We start from the raw sequence: 17,870 nt of genomic DNA, 5'->3' as shown, positions 1-17,870 counted from the left end.
GCATATGCAAATCACTAATTAAGCATATTAGCATAGTCAGTTACCCAAACTGTAATCTTAATCGTATCTCTAAGTTAGGCATGCAGTCACACACCCATTTTGCAGATTTGCATTTGTGAGCATGGTTTCCTGAGAGCTAGGTCCAGAAACTAGTCTAATAATGAATTTTTCCTCATGTAGTTCCAGGAAGGAAAAAGTAAGAGTGAAAATATGCTGAGTGGCTTCCTCTCCTGAAAAGTAATGGGGAATTGTACAAAATCAGGAACTCACGCGGACACCTGAATGCCAACTGAGAGGGCTAGATGGTGAGTTATGCATGCTCTTCTTTAATCTAATGCCCATCTTCGACCCAAACAACGTGGATTTCCCTCTATTAGCAAATATTCAGACACAGGAAAAGACTATGTGCCAGATTTTGACTTTATTTACATGGAATTACCTGAGATTAGAATCTGAAACTAGAAACTTTCTTTATACAGTTACAAATAGCTATATTATGCAGTTTTAAGGGGTTAAGAAAAGGAGGAAATCATAACCACAGAAGTCATAAAGGCAACTTATCCCAAGCCAAATAGTTTTGTTTCTAATGCAGGGCTTTAATTATAACATGTCATATAATGATGACATAGTGCTATAATAGGCAAATATAATGCATTAATCTGATATTATATTTTGGCTTTAACAATAGGTGCAGCGAACCAGCCTTAGTGGATAACTCATTCAGAACCTATCTGCACACTCCACCTAGATACTTATCTGCCTCTTTAATTAAGTGGAGGGAAACTTCTTGAGGCCATACCCATAAAGCCAGTCTCTGATGATAGCAGAGTTACTGGAAGCCTTTGGTAATCGTTTACACCCACGTATTGTGGTTAGCTTCCAACTTTGGCTCTTCTTGCTTTGGAACCACCTATTTATCCCCTAGTGTAAATCCCCTAGTGTTTTTGTACCAAAAGGGGTACAAAAGACCTCCAGGGGTTTGTTTGAGCAACACATCAGCATACTGTCATTGGTCTCCTCAAGACTGAACCAGGCTTCCTAATTGCAGTGGTGAAAAAAAAATGCTTTGGCAAATTTTTCACTTACCAGTATACTCCTTGAAAAAGTAGCAACAGACTGCATCAGCGAGCGCAATCCGGCCAGTGCCACTTTTCCATAACGTAAGTTCCCCAGGTTGTCCTCAGCATGTGCTCACAGCAATCAGAGATGCCTCAGCAACTGCCTTCAGTGGAAGCAGGATTAGGCCTCATGGGATAAAATGATCTTTCCTGATTCCGTGGGTCCTATGTAACTTTGTATATGTTGAAAACCACCCTTTGGGGCTTCTTCAAACACAAAGTTTGTAGCATTTGCATGCTAAGCTAAAAATAAGATTTGAACCTGATGTATTAGTTTGGGGAAGGGGGCTCCCTGGGTTGCAGTGCTTGCTCTCTACTAGGAGTTTTTGAGAGAAATGGCCTGCTCTGAGGCAGTAATATACAGAAATCATAAAGCATAAGCATGTAAACAGCATCCGAAGAAAGCGCAGGGACAGGATCTTGAGGCCGTGTGAGATAACTTTCTGAGGCAACAGCAGTGCACAACACATACCGTAGTCCCTGCAGCAGAATAAAGGCAGCTGACATGAGGCTCCTGTAATTCAGGACTAGCTAAGCGAGCCCCAGGATGAGCACAACCAAAATGGCACCAGCAGCTTTCCACCTCCTTTTCCTTTTTCTCTCCTTCTGCGGCTCACTTCCGTGCTCTCCTCCGATCTTCCCCAGTATGAAAGGCTCTGCTAATGACCTTTGAACAGACCATGTTGAGAATGTCACTGCAGAGCTTCTTAATCTTATGGTGGCGCCTAGATAATGTGGTGATGGGTACTGAAATGCTGAAAAACAGACAGACAGATAGCTAGATAAGATTAGATATATAAGTAATTTAGTCAGTCATCATACAGAGCAGCTGACATAAGTTCATTTGTAAAGCCAACTGCTAAAATTGCTTTAGAAGTCCTTACATTTTAATTCTGTTGAAAGACAGACCTTTGATCTGAATTGTTTTGGTGGCATGTGCATTATTTGAATGGAACCTCACCTGACCAGGTAATACCAGACCGGTCATTCCTGGCATACTATTGTCATAGGAGAACAGTGTACATGCAAATCCATACCTACCAGTAGCTCAAGGGCAGAAGATAACTGAGCATCATGGAACAGATATAGACTGAAAGCTTGAGCACCACTTTATGCTGATATGCAGAATGAATCATGGCTAATAAAAGGCTCAAACAACCATATATATGAATAAATGTAACCCCAAAACACTTTTAAATTAAGCATGATCAGAAAATAAAAGGAGAAAAATTAATAAGTAAGTGTTATTGCTTCTCTTTTTCAGTGATATTTATTAATTTACACTGGGGGGATATGGAGGAAGAAGAGAAATAAAAGAGACCTGTCAGATTCGCTGTTGTGTTTATACAGTTTTATGTTCCAGCTCTCAGGTATTAGTCACACACTGTGTTGTTTGTACTGCATTCATTGCAGGGAAAATTATTTACATCCATGTTACACTTTTTTCAATTCAGCATTAAAAAAAATTTCAAAGACATTTCCTAGGGCAGTTTATTTTTGAAGTGGGTTATTTGTTTTCACACTAAATCTGAGGGCACAGTACTGTTCCTAACTATGGAAGGGGCAAGAGAGTTAATATAAAAGTGTAGAGTTCATTAGTCCATGTGTTTCTCTGGATGGCATTCACCTCAGCACAGACTCTTTGCACCACCAAGTCCCACTAAAGGAAAAACTGCTAAGTACAGAGATGAACCACAGAGAAATGGTTGCACATCTTAATTAGTGATGGCTGAAGTTCTCAGAAGATTCTGTGGTTGAATTAGAAGAAGCATTCAAAAAAATCAAATGTTAATTCAAGACTCTTTAGAAGGATGGAAGTCACTCACTAGAGCTGGCTAACTCATTCCGCTTTCAAGATATCCTGGCTGGAGTTGGGTTTGAACCACTGCACAAGCAGCAGCGGTCAGGAAAAGTAGCTCCCTTCCTCGTACCCACTCAAGACCAGTAATCGCAGGTGTGCAAAAGAATCAACCAACTGAACAGCAGTGCTTGCCACAGTCTGGTGTCCTGCTGTGAGACTTTATTTTGCATATACTCGTATCTAAGGCTTGAAGGCTTGGATTAATGTTACTAAACTATTACAATCCCTGTTTCCTTAACATTTGGGAAGATCAACCTCTCTCTGAAGGTACCTGCCTCTTGCCAGTGACTGCAGTGAAGGAGCAAGGCTCCTAATTTGCGCATCTCATTTATTTGCCTGCACTTTGGAAGGATCAAGGTCCAGCCGTCTTGTGAAATGCCTGATGTTATGGTATCTGCCTGACCGGTAACCTGCCCCCCACAGCCAGTCCGTTACGGGCATTTCCAGTCAGCTTTCCCAAACACTGGTGTATTAGAACGGGCTGTAACACAGGGGATTCGATTCTCTAAACAGGAGTGTTCCTATAGGAGATACCTGGAGCCTGATTCCCCACTGTCTTATGACTGGCTGGGCAGTCAAACCCATGGACTCATAGCAAGCCCACAGGGTGTGTAAAATGCTGTCTAGCACACCTGGAAGTGCCAGGCTCTCTGACTGCATAACTTAAAAGCAATGGAGGATGAGGCCAGTAGTTACAACAATTATACTTCTATGCCTAATGTCCGCATGAGCAAATATCAGGCTTGTTATGCATCTATTTGACATCTGCAAAGAGTTGTCCAGCTTGTGCATAAATGGAGTCAGTGCATTATTTCCCTTGTGCACCACACACCAAATATGTGCAAATCCAGCACAAAAGTACACCATCAGCTGAGACAACCATTTAAAAATAGGTATCTAAAAGTATTACGTAGTAAAGTGCTAAAGGACATAGTTTTAATTTTTAAAATTACCAAGCAGCAAGCAACTCTTAGTTTGTTTTGAGAATCAGACCACTCACACATTTCCATTTAGGTTTTGGAACATGATCTTGTACACCTATTTTTTAAGGAAGATTGGCCAAATTGCTAGCTGTCGGCTGCAGTCTTTATCAGGAAATCTGTAACTGAACATTCCAGACCAGGATGCATAGAAAACAAAACTAGGCAGAGACTTCTGTAGCATGGTGGTAGATACACTGGAAGCAGTAAAAAGGATTAAAAAACCCATTAAAAATCCCAGTTCAGGAAAAGGGACAGAAATGTATTTTTGTGAACTTGAAATGTGTACCTTTGTGTTTGCAGTGATAACAGCTGTCCTTACAGCACTGTGCACTGTCAAAGCTTTGAATGAATAACTATAGCTAATGAAAAATAGTACCATTAAATAAAATCTTAATTGCAAAACAAAGGAATAATAAAGAAAAGAGAATACTTTTTTGTATTTTATTCAAAGCTTAGAAAAGTTTAGGTTAGAGCTTTGGGTGAAGGTTTGGTTGCTGCCTTTTCCCCTTTTATCTGAATCAGCTCACTCAGACCTAATCTTCATCATCTAAACCACATGATTAACACACAAAATAACTTTGGAGCAAGCCAGGTCCAAGCAGGAAGCTGCAAGTACTATCATGTCTTCATGATATTAGCCAGCAAAATAACTGTGGTTTCTTCAGTTTTTTGTTTTTTCTTTTATTTCTCTACATTTATGTTTTCCTTGAAAGGGGCTTGCGTTTTTGTTTCTTCTTTGTGTTGGAAACTCAGATTTACAATCTCACTCCCAGCGGGAATCCTTATTCTCCTAGACAAATCCCACAAGACCGGGGCAGGCCTGGGCCCTGGTGCAAAATGGCTAAGGACAACTCTCGCCCCGCTCAGCTCTGGCAGTCAAAACCAAGCCGTCCAGCCAGGTAGCACCTCTCCCACCTGGTCAAGTTTAAAAGAAAGTTACGAGTGTATCATGTGAGGGGATGGGTCCTGCAGGTGCAGGTTTGTGCACAATATTCCATCTGAATTGGCTGTCCTGAGAAAAGAGACACTCCTTTACTTCTTTCAGGATCCCAGTGGGTTTTAGGTGGGAACTCTGTATTAAGCTGCTCAGAACACAGCATTTCTGGGCATGTCTAGACATAAAGTTGCTGGTACTGGAAGAAATGTTATCCTGAGCAGGGAGGAACCTACTGAGTTGTAGGTGCTTAAGTCCTCTTTTGCATCTGGCCCTAACTTGCAAGAGAGGAAGAGCCAAATGCTCAAAGGCAGCTTCCATTTTATGGCTCCAAATTATGCAAAAAAACTATCGACTTGATAATTTTGCACCTGTATTTGTATTGGAGGTGAGGGAGAGCCTCGACCAGGCAGGGAGAGGCTCTGATTCTCTGCCCTTTCTCTGCTCTGTGAATTCAAAAGGGAAGGGAGGCCTCATGCCAGCAGAATTCATAGTCCCCATGTGTGTCATACACTCCTATGCAAAGCTCCGTGGTTGGTACACTGGGTGCTTGTTGGGCAATGGCATGGAGAAGGCTGGTTTCCTTGGAACATTTTCTGTTCATTGTACTGTTCCTTCCCAGCATTTCACAAACCACCACAAAGAAGATGACAAAAAGGGGGAAAAAAACCTTCTTAAAATGAATTGTGTGTCTCTTCCCTCACTACCCCAACCGCCTTGGCAAGCTCATAGGAGCCAGGCAGAGCTGGTCTCTGCCGGATGTTACTCTTTGCACAATTTTATGATAATTTTCAGGAGTTTGCATGACCAAACGGTGAAAGCACAAGGAGGGAAGTCAGGACACTCAGCTTTCATTCCTAGTTCTGCCACCAAGATCCTGTTTGTGTTGGGATGACATATATAAACTCGTTTGGTTGTCACGTTGGCATGAACTTTGTTTTATATATTTGCTGCTTCTGTTATTTCTAGGGCTATCTGAGGTTCAGATCAAAACAACATCAAAATGTCCCAATTTATCTGCAAAACAAATTATAAACCTAAGAACTATAACGTCTCTGCTCTGAATCAAAACCTATTAAAGACAATGCAAAGACATCTGTTGACTCCAGTATATTTTGGATTACAGTGCAGGCACTCACTCACATGGAAAAGAGAGGGAAGGCCACTAGAACTCAAGGAAGCGGTGGGAGAACTATGATAAATGTTAATGTGAAGTAAACACACTCTCAAGGGATGCTGGAAGCAAGACTTCTGCCACAGCTTGGCTAGAATACACAGGTTTAGGGACAGATTTTGCAGCTTCTTGGCTCATCCTGGGAAGAAAACAGTTTCCTGTCTTAACCTCTTAATCGGAGTTCTGTATTTGTAATTTGCAGCACTTTTCTTACCTGAAAGAACAACTTGGTTCTGCTTTAATGGTAAAATTCCCCATTATTTCATTGCAAGCGCAGTACAGCTCACATCCTCTTATTCTCTGTTGCTGGGTCTTTTTCCCGTGTTTCCACCCCGTGAGGCTTGGCTGGTCCTCTCCCCACTCACCCTCATTCTTGGTCTCTGTTTCTTTGACATAGGTAACAGTCGTTAACTTCATCTAAAGATCCTATTTGTTTCTGTAGCAACCAAAACAGAAAAAGAGGAAATTGATTCAAACACTGTCTTCTGCAGACATCTCCTGCTTATAGTGACAATGTGTTTTCTCCTGGCTTTTCACCATAAGCCTTACAGTCAAGTTCAGCTGTTCTCGCATGGGGCTTACCCAGGAGAGAACAGGGCAGCTGGACAGTTCTAGCTACCATACTTGCAGAAGTAGTCTGTAGATGTAGCATGTGACATTCCCAAAGCACAAATAAAAAAAGGAAGAAAGGAATGAACCAAAAATGTGTTACTGTTTTTGAAAATGAAATCTCATGATTTCACTACGTAGCACTGCTATTTCAGTAATGAGGTTTTCAAAACAGTACTAACTTTTCGGTCCTATTTTAAGTACCTACTTCCCTGGGCTTGGTACCTACAACTGCTTTCTTTTCCTTTCAAAATCCTCTTTTTAAATTAACAAAGCGGTTCCAAACAAGCAGCAGGCTACATGTAAAACCTGGAAAGTTTAGCTAAGAACATATTTTTCCAAAGTTATTTCAAAGTCTTTATCAAAACAAGAACCGCAAAGATGAATAGCCATGACCCACTAATTACCATGTCATCTCTAGTCCATCTGCTATCATGGTGCAAAATGAATGTGATGAACGTGAACACTGTATAAGGAGATGCTTTGGGTTGTGATCAGGAACATCTCTTTTTTCTAAAAATATACTAAGTTTGGTTCACCAGTGGCAGTGACAAAAAAGAGGGTTTGGTTCATAAGGGAATGCTTTGATTCAAATATTTAATTTTGCTTTAAGGGTTTCTAAAAATATAATTAAGCACTAAACTAAAATGGAAACTCTGAATCCAAAAGCTAACACATTTCACTTTGAAAATGCTAAAACCAAATAGTTTGATTTGTTTGGAATTTCATGGTGATATAACTAAAGCAGTCAGTTGAAACTAGTTCTAGCTCACAAAGCATTTCAGCTTCCCTAGATGTGAACATTTTGGCTAAGATTATCCGGTAAATAATGGGAGTACGTTACTGTGAAGAAATTACATGCTGTCAGCATCAGCATTTCAGTATTACCAAAACCAAGTCTGTAATGGCAGTTTACGGCACTGGTTTATCAATGATATTTACAGACTTCTCAGCTGAAAGGTGGAGAGGGTACAGTAAGAAGTAAGTCATGGTTTGCTTTTAGTCTATTACTAGCTATGGCAAAGTTACATCTCAGCAAATCCGTAAACTCCACTTGACAGGAAAATACCAAGCACGTTCATGATGCCACAGAAATAAAGTATCATAATTAAAACAATCATTCTTTTCCCTCAAGATTTTCTTTAGGCCTGTCCTCAAAATGAATCCTAGGCAGGTAATTTATTGTTTATCCACATGACATTTAAGCAGCATATTTAATAAAGCTGCAGTTCATACTTTAAATTCAAGCATAACATCAATCCAGCAATTTTTGGCAAATAAAAGGCAGCAATGGAGTGTCAAGAATTCAAGGAGACTCCAATCTAATTTAAATGGTGTTGCTCTCAAAAGCTGGCAGCAAGGAGTGCATCTTTTTAAAATGTTTGTATTAGAAGCCGATGTTTATGATTACTCTCAGCTTGGCAAGAAAAACACTCTTCTAAACATTTACATTTCACATTCTTTAGGGCAGTTGAAAAATGTTGGCTTGCAGTTCTCCACACTGCAGAGAGGTTGTGAGGAATATTATAGTAGAACGTTAATAGCCATGTACTTTTCTTGTTCTTTGATTTACTGTGTGGTAGTTTCTATACTAGTTGTGTTCTTAATGTTGTCTGTCCTCATTTGAGTTTCACTCAAACAACATGAGCCTAGGTTTATTTTTCTAGCTAATAAAACCAAAGTCAATTCATTTATTAATAATACTTTGTACTGAAGTTATAGTCACCATTTGGAGACTTTCCCATTTGAATATAGTCACTATATATTGTTGCAAAAGTCCCCAGCAGAGTCAGAAAACGAGCGTTTTTCAAGAGATGCCATCTGTGAAGGAGGGGCTGTTGCTGCACTCTTTGTCCAAATAACACGGCCATGTTCTGGTTTGCCTCCAACTCCGATTGCAATGTACAGACATCAGCAACAAACATAATAATATAACATAGAACCCCTGCTCAGTCCCTCTGGCTGCAAGGTAACTACTCTTATGAGTAACTGCCATGCTAGAGTAAGGCATTTGTGTTCTGGCTGCTGTGTGTCAGCCGTCACGGCCCCCAGCGCGCAGCTCTGGGGAGCTCTTACAAACAGTGCCACTAAAGCCGCCTGCACTGACTGCTTGTACCTGCCTCCTTACTCCCCTGCACACAGATTTCCCAATCTGATCCAACCTAATAGAATCAGGAAAAAAAAAAAAAAAAAGTAGCATTGGCTTTATTCTTTACCGAGAGCACCGTTTTCAAAGCACAATTAAATTGTAGATTAGAGGTGCATAATGTATTCTGTGCGTTCCCCATTCCACAAATCACTTAAAGGTATGTATGAATCTTACTGACACAGTTAAATGAATCGCTGAGTTAGGACTGATGCATGGGATACGATGAAGTCCAGAACACTGCCAGCTCCAGGAGGGTCACTGACAGTTGATGGTACCTAGGGACTACAGGACGGAATAAATACAAGAACGTATCCACACGAATAATTTTCTGTATGCAAATCATCTCACTGCAGTGTTGTAATCAGTGGGAGTCCCCAGACTGGACTGCTCCTGTGGGTAAGCTCACTCATGGTCTGAGGATCTGCAGAATCAGGCTTGATGGTATGTGCTGGATGCCTGTGCACTATCATTTTAATTCAGTTTGCTAAGGTGTGTACAATCTCTGCTAAGGTACACGTAAGCCACAATCACAGTGTCATCGAGTCAGCTGCTTCAGGTCTGGGCCATTCTGCTGTCAGTTGAAGATGTGAGGCTGATGGAAGTGGCTTGTTCTACAGCACTTGGATAAAGAACAGATTTTGCTGTATGCCTTGCTGGTAGTAGTAGTAAAGAACTCAAGGCAATTGTAGGTATGAAGTCTTAATTGCTGTTCATAATTAGGCAACAATGCAAACAAACTATGCACATATAATGCCCTTCATCAGAGGAATGCAGGTAACTTCGAAAGTTTATTCAAGTCTCATCAAAACACAATGTTGTGACAGTGTTATACGGAGACCCCCTGAAGCAGCTGCAAACTGCCTTGTCTGAGCCGTGGCAAAAAGCCTGGGACTTACGGCCGGGAGGGCAGGAGCACACCCCGCGCTGGCAGCTCCCTGCGCTCTGAGTTAGCCCAGAGTTTATGTTGTTCAGGGAGGTGCTTTTATTCGGTAGGATAAAAGCTGGGTCTTGCTGGCTTACATCAAACTTGTTTGGGAATATTTGCAAACTCATGGAAACAAAAGACAATGTCTCTTGACAAAACATTTTAGTGTAATTCTGTGCAGGAACACTCTCATTCCAGAATAAAAATGACCACACAAAGACTGACTCAAAACTAACTCCCTGCCAGCCTTTAGAAACTGAAAGTTCCATTTTAAAGTTGAAGGCACTTACAAAACCCCCGTATTTTTATTTAGCTTGTGGCTTCCCGTGTGTACATCCCCCAGAGCAAGCACTCAAAATCCAAATAAAGTCAGGGGAATCTCAAGGTACCCAGTGACAGTGACCTCACTTCAAGACAAGTGCCCAAAATCAAATCAGGTCAATTGAACCTTGAGGTGCTCAGTGACTCATTTCAAGGCAGACATCAAAAACTAAGTATCTTTGAAGGGTTTTGAAAATTTTAGCCTATGTGACTGGGACAGAGGATGAAACTGAGGAATTCCTGTTCCCATAGACAAGTCCTCTCCAAGCAACTTGTTATCCAACCAGTAACCTATATTCATATAGACTGGCATATAGAAGTCTCTGTGGGAAACTGGTAACATCACAAATCATAACTTAATAGAATCTGTGTATAACCAATGTCTTGAATAACACTAATAATTCTTTCTAAAGAAACAAAGGGAGCAGCTCAGAGTGGGTGGGAAGCAGTAGCCAGCAGGCTGGCTAGGAGGAAGGCAGAAATAATAAGGCACCTAGTTCCCAGGAAGGGCTGGCAGGTGTACTTATAGAGGTCAATTAGGTCTAAACCCAGAGGAACCACTGGCAAAATATCCATTGCTGCTGGCTTTGGTAAAGGCCAATTAGAGACACATTTATATTATAAAACCTAATTTCTAGGGAATAAAAGTGTGGAGAACTTCAAAGAGTTGCCCAAAGAAGGATGGAGCATGGCGTATGTTCAGAACTGGGACTAACGGATCCCAGTGCCTGCGTGTGTGTACATTCTTTGAGATTCCAGTGAGGATAGCTTAAAACCTCCGGCCCCTGGTTGCAAAATTTAAGCCAGAATTGAAATTGGTTTTACGTGTTCACATTTTACTCATTTACTTACTCCCAGTCTAGTATCTAAATGTTGAATTTTCATTGTTTCTAAATAGACACCTGCTTTACTACGAGGCTTGTCTGACATTGGAGGTAAGGTAAAGTAAAACAAAGCTCTGGTGTTACAATTCCATGGCAATCATAGACTGAGTCAAGGAAGCATGTGTGGGTAACCCAGAGAACCTGTACCTCAGCGCAGCTTCCTGGGGTTCTGCAAGTGGCAGTATTTTTTCCCAGGCTGCAAAGAACCAGTGCAGGAGCTAGGAATGCCAAGTGCCAAGTTTGCAAAGGTGGTCCCTTTAGTAGGCACCATCAGAGCCCTTCCTGAGGCACAGAGAGACCCCCCATAGCTTCTCTAAGCCATGGTGCTCTACAATGAGTAGACCAAAGTCATACCATGGGCTAGTGACAAAGCTGAAAAGAATCCAGATTGCCAGCTCCCTGTCCTAAATACCAAATGCAATCCTGCCTCCTTCTCTAGGATAAAAGCATAAGGGAAAATATTCTAAAACATTTCAAGAAGCAGTGTGGATTCTGCTGTTAAAAAGAGGAAACATTATCAAAGGATCAGAAAATTCCACAAAGTAACACAACAGTTACTATTGCAAAACTCTGGGGGATCTCTTCTGTGGTACAGTGTTATTCAGCAGCTCAGATGCATGGCAGTATTTCTTCGTCTTCCACAGTCATAAATTCTTTTTCCTGTTTTGGATAAGTTCAGCAAGCTCAACGCCTTTGGCTTTAGTGAGAGCCAGACCTTGCCTAAAATGTAATATTTTTATTGCCCTTTCCTTAGAACATTTATGCTGTGTTTATCAGGTTCATTTCTTTTTTCATTAGAAGTTAATCGCAATGCCATTAGCACTGCTTTAATGTCATGAGAATCACACTCTGTAGGGTGCATCCTATGACTGCCTCAAAAATCTCTCCCTGTGGATATTTTGTCTCTGTGAAATAGTCTGGTTCCAACTATTCATCTTTGCCAAGAAGAACAATGTTACCAATTATTCCTACAGTGGAAAATAAATCTGAGCAATCATTTGTTTTCTTGCAGTTGGTTGCACATATCCTTCATCAGAAGAAATTTAGCTATGAATTAGAAAAATTTCCTTGCACCTTCCCAGCCTCTTCAATTTGTGCAGAACTCATGGTACGCCAATGCATCAGATGAGTTATTTTACCTGGGAGGTAGGAATTGTTCCAAGTTCATACCTGCTCAAGATGTAATTCAGTTCTATGAAGGAGACTGGCATGATGCCTATCTACAAGAAATCTGCAGCATTATTATGTAGAGCATAGAAGAGTTAACAGTGACCCAGTAAAAGAAATCAAGAATTTGAAGGTGGCTTTGCAGAGAGAAAAGATCTATCATTAGTGAAAAGAAATGAGGTGAAACTACTGAAAGAGCATTTCTGATCACGCAGTCAAGGAAACATAGAACAAAACTCCAGGGCACAGAGGGATCTGTGAGTACTACCTTGGGGAGAAGGTACTACAGAGAGTTCTTCAGATAAGGGCATATCAAAATTCAGTGCCTAAGCTCAGAAACCCAAACATTCATATTAAAAATAAAATCAGTTCATGTTCATGTATTGGGACATGAGTAGCTTTAGGACTTGGCTCTCACATTGTGCTTAAACATGCAATTCATAAGAATAATTCAGATGTGCCATTACCTTGAAGGTATTAGAAATCAGAGCAGATGCACGCTCAGGTTAGACAAACAGTTACCCTTCTGTGCACACAGTTTTGAAAATCTGGTCCTAAAGATTTTTTTGCATTTATTTTCGCTTTGCACACGCAAGGCAGAGGTGTTGTCCGAGGTGCTGAGTCCTCCTCAGGTCATCGTGAAGCTGAAGGAAGCTGCAGGTGCTCCATGCCACTGAAAATCACGTCATGGGCTTAATCATCAACAAAGCCCTACTACCAAGATCTGCAGCTGGTATCCAATGGCAGCTGAGATAGCAGTTAGAGACCTAAGCAACTAGTAATACCAGTTTTTCTAGAAAATTAATAAATGCAAATGTGAACTGCTCTAAATTCACTTAATAAACAAGTCACCTGGAAAGATTTGTGGTTTTCATTAGAACAGAGAGTATAAATAGAAAAGGAAATGGAAGGCCTGCTGCTTGGTGTCCAATAAACCCCACAATGTGGCCAAGCTTTTGCAGGGCTCTCTGGGTATGCAATGAGATAATTAGCAAAATATCACTGTAGTCTTTCAATCGCTATAAAATACATTTAAATGCTTTCTAAGTGTGCAGGCCATTAGTGACTAATGAAGCAAGTGCAGCTGATAGGCTGGGTCCTGCGCTAAACAAGGCAGAGCAAAGAAGATAACCAGTGCTAAACGGCACGGCAAGCGCAAGAGACTGAGGAGCTCCAAGGAATTGATTCTGTTCTCAGCTACTGAAAGAGACTGGCAAGGGAAGAACAGTGCCAAGCGCCTCGTTAACACAGTGGCAGTAAGTCTGGATAGATGTCCAGTGTCCGTTCGCACCCGATGACTTTGAGGCTAAGCGAGCAGGGGAACCTGAGATTCATCCCCATTCCGTGTCAGAAAGTGTGTCGCACTGAGTCCTGGCATTGTTGATTCCTGCCTTATCCCCAGCATCACAGCTTGTTGTCCTGGAACAGGCAGACCAAACCCTCAGCAAAAGTTTCATGTGACTTCTCAGTGCTGAAAAAAACTATGCTCCTCCTGAAGTCCTGGCTCTAGGAGATAAATGTGGATTCCCCTGGAAATCTTCCCACATCTAAATGTGAGTATGGAAATGGGTGTTATTGCCTGCACTCTGTGGTTTTGTTCAAACTCTCCCTTGCCTGCAGTTTCCAGATTTTTCCCGTTGAAAGTAGGGTGAGATTACAAATTTAAAGGATCTATCAAATAATTAGTATCATCTTGATAATGAATTATGGAAGGAAAACAAGTCTCAGGCTGAGAAAGTTTGAAAAATTATGCACTTGCCTCCAAAGGAAACGGAAAAAGGACATCTAAGGAGAATAAAACTACTGTATCACAGGTAAAATGTCTTAGCAAAACTAACTCAAGGGTAGACTGCATTCTGAATCTGGACCATGAATAAGATCTTCCCAGCTTCTGCCATGGCCTAGACATGGTCACCTTCTACATTCCTCACCAGTCTCTCAGGAAGCAGCTGTAATGTGCAACCACAGCTCCCAGCCGTGAAGCCGCCACGTGCTACCTGCCAACTCCGGCAGAGTCCAAGCGATGACACTGCTTCACACCACACTGTGGACTGCAGTGAAAATTAGCCAGCTGACCTCCGTATAAATTAATCGAGTGGCCCTGCTCGAAGCATCATGCGTCTTCCTGGAGTTATGCGTTGGAAAGGACTCTCTGAGTCATCCTCCTAATTTGCATATCCCTTTGCATCTTGGCATTAACAGTCAAGAGCCATTGGAGCCAGCTAGAAAAGCCTCATGTTTGTGCTCTCCCATGCAAATACCTCTTCTCCCTATATATTAGTTACTGTGTGTGGGTTTTCTCTCTCACTCTCTCTTGCCATATGTGTGGGAGTTGATGGCATCAACTTTATGAAATCTCAACACATGCCAAGAACAGCTGGAGAAGTTGAAACAAGTTCTGGGTGAGGTGAGTTTCATGGGCAGGGACTGAAATTAGCAAAGGTACCATGGCTGCTTGCCATCCTGGGAGTCTCACATGGAGCATGTGGGCTTTGCTAGCTCCAAAAGCAGATTCCCCATGGAAAAAAGGATTTGATTTGATTTAGATAATGATGATGGAAGAGATAGCTGATTTAGAAGAATCTGTTCAGCAGGAGAGACCATCTCTGCACCTCTTCCATGACTGGTTCATTATGTAAATATCAAATTTCATCATGACTCTGAGGTAATTAATATCTTTAGCCTGCATGTAGCACTCTTCATCTTCAAAACGCTTTACTAACATTAATAATTAATCACCACAACACTCTGGGAAGGTTATCATCTTAATCAACGGGTAAACTGAGGCACAAAGATTTAAAGTATCACAACCTGCCAGTGGCAGTACTCTTGTGTCCCAGCCTGGTGCTCAGTGTGTTACAGTGCATGACCAAGCTACCTGATATGCTTTATGATAAGAAGGAACAAACCAAGAGGGCATTCCAGGATGAATGAAATAAAACTCCTTCCAGACTGCACACAGAGCAGAACCTGTTAATCACTGGCTGCTCCCTACAGGCCTCTGTCTTCTCAAATCCAGGATGTCTGATCTCCCCGTGTAATGTCTACACGTTTCTGTTGATCTTTCTGCATGTCCCCTTCAGCAGTCCAACAGTATTCCTAGCATGATAGATACACCCTGGCCTCAGTCTTAGATATGACTTGGATATTTATGCCTTCTTTTCTGGATAATTTTAGAATATAAAGAACGAATGGTACGTCTGATGCATTTTAGAGTTACAAACCATTTAATAAGTAGCATTTGCTTTTGAAACACTTCACACATTTATCTCAGGAGAATTTCCAGCATTTGCCTCAATCTCTTATACAGGAACATTTGAGACTGGTTCAAAGTTTGGTCTCGAGTTGTTAATTTTCTACAATCAAGTCTTGTTTAGGCTAGTAAATGCAGCTTTTACTGTATCAGTTTCTGCCATTTGTTCCACCTGGACATCTCCACTAGGCCATACATTATTGCTTAGGTATGTCATTCCCAGACAAATCTGCAGACAATTGTGAAAGAAGTGACCTCTCTGCCCAATTCAGAAAATGAAACTTCAGCACAGCCTCCTAAATAGAGAAACATGCACAACACACCTGAAAGAAAAGTTTGTTTGTCTGGAGGCTTCATAAGAGGGATCTGTCAAATGTGGCAGGCTGTCATTAAAAACAATTAACCTAATCAAAAATCCCTTTTCTCTTATTTCTGCTTAGTCAGGTGAATATTAAATACTAGATTTTCCAGGGGCACAGAAAAGAAGAGGAAATCAGCACCTATGTTTCCACTCAAACATGCGTATGAAGGAGCAAGTACAGATTCGCCTTCGTATACCTAAAGTATGCATGTAATTAGTATGACTGCACAGGGAGTCATGAGACTTGTATACATGACTGGCCACCTGCATGTCATTTGGGCGGTTGTCTTAATAGTGACAATGCTTTTGCATGCAACCCTAGCATTTAAGCATAAGGAACCACACATTTTTCTGGCAAAGTGGGCTTGAGAGAGCCGCTGTTCCCCTAACCCCACGCTCCCCAAGACTTCTGGTACCTGTTAGGACAGTCCTTCTCATTGAACATATAGATTTTTGTACCTGCTTGGTTTAAACTGGTTGCTTGCGATGTCTTAACTCCTAGCATCACCGCCACGAGTACAACTACAATTCTCTCCTCAGCACTCCCAAACCTCTTTTGTGTTTTCCAGAAGTGGAGGAGGCAAAGAAAAACCCTAGTTCCTTTGAGGTGGGAGCTCACCCCAAGGGGCAGGAGAGGGAAGCTGACCTCCAGTGCATTTACTGATCATATTTATTTTTAAAGGCACTTAGCCATAAGTCTCAGCCTATGGCTCTGCTTCCTGCAGGCACACCCTGCTTGTGGCTGTGAAGGTACTCACTAAGCACTAGTAACACCCAGCATTTATATAGGGCTTTTCATCTTCAAAGCACTTCCCGAACATCATTTAATTAATGAATCCTCACAGCCCTCTGTGAGGTATGCACAGTTATTACCCCCACATTTTACAAGTGAGGAAAACTGAGGCAGTGATTAGCTGAGGCAACACTGTGGGAATTGGGATTAGAGCTCAGGAGAACTCAGCAGTGCCTGGACCCCCATCCCATGCAATGATTGCCAGGCTACCTTGTTGGGAAATACACGTGGTGCCTCGGTTCAGCACAGTATCTTGAACATGATCAGTGTTGACCCTTTGGTGCATCAGCAACATCTTTTCCTTCCAGGTCTACATAGGTTTTCTGTGTGGACATCTGGAAAAAAATTCATTTTTGTTTTCCAGTATCAGTTCCAGATCCTGCTGTCACCCAGCCAGGAGATCCAAAGAAAGATGTTGGGACCAAGGTTCTGGAAGAGGGCAGCTTCTATTACCTATAGCACTACCTAACACATTCAGTTTTAGTGCCTTCACAGTGTTTTTAAAATGACATAGAAGGGGGACTTTCACCCAGAGATCCCAGAGCTCTACGGACAAAGGACAGTGTTGCAATCCCAGATCTCAGTATGGCTCTGTGCAGACTGTCAGACCCACTCAGGCTTGGCCTTGGCTGAAGATCTGATGATTCACGACCCTCAGCCCACATTCATGAAAGTTCAGTGAGTTTCACTCACATCCTCCTCAGTAACTGTGGGTTCCTCCCTCGAGAAGCCCCAGGGTATCCCAGTTCCCAGCTGACATGTGGAGGACAGAAGCAGACTTCCTGGTCGTAATGGTAGCCAGTAGGGTGAGAGAGGGCACCAGCGATGGAGGTTAAACCTGGATGGTTCAGCCTTGTCAAACTTGAACATCCGAGAGAACCTGCAGGGCTTGGTTCCTTTCCAGCCCTCCAGGGCTCTCACAGCCCTAATTATTATTGTTGTTGTTGTTATTATAACAAAACATTCATATACTACCATAAAATACAAACTAGATAATACACGTTCCTTGCCCGAAGAGCTCAGGCTTTAAACAAGCTGGACATTCTGAACTGGAACCCTCAGGAGAGACAGGGAAGGCGCAGCCCTTTTACAGCAATTTCCCCTCTCAATTCCTTTCAAGTGCAGCTGGACACTGTGACGGGGATCTGGGACACGTCAATGAGCAGCTGACCAGGCAGCACCCGAGATACAGCACGCTCCTCCAGCTGCGCCCCAGCTCCTGCTCTGTGTGCACGGCAGCTCTGGGAGGGAGGTTTGGGGCTGGCAGTCACACGCACAAGGCAGGGGACTGGGGGGAAAGGGATCTCGCTGAGGGTGTGCTGCTCAGATCAGCTGTGG

At 42.1% G+C, this 17,870-nt stretch overlaps 1 long non-coding RNA gene across 17 annotated transcripts in view; it reads right to left on the bottom strand.

The window, feature by feature from the left end:
- Positions 1-402: 402 nt before the first annotated feature.
- Positions 403-17,870, bottom strand: part of LOC114011706 (uncharacterized) — a 153,646-nt gene continuing 136,178 nt past the window's right edge. For 16 of the 17 annotated variants that reach the window (XR_008748650.1, XR_008748652.1, XR_008748656.1 and 13 more), the window contains 2 exons: positions 6,285-6,506; positions 403-1,873 (listed from right to left, as the gene is read on the bottom strand). This is a non-coding gene — a long non-coding RNA (uncharacterized LOC114011706). Of the gene's footprint in view, positions 1,874-6,284; positions 6,507-9,006; positions 14,998-17,870 lie in introns of those variants that run through there. The other variant, XR_008748660.1, reaches the window with a different exon arrangement.

The sequence above is a fragment of the Falco peregrinus genome, chromosome 9 (assembly GCF_023634155.1).
Source record: "Falco peregrinus isolate bFalPer1 chromosome 9, bFalPer1.pri, whole genome shotgun sequence".
Lineage (NCBI taxonomy): Eukaryota > Metazoa > Chordata > Aves > Falconiformes > Falconidae > Falco > Falco peregrinus.
This window is presented reverse-complemented; position numbering and strand designations above follow the sequence as displayed.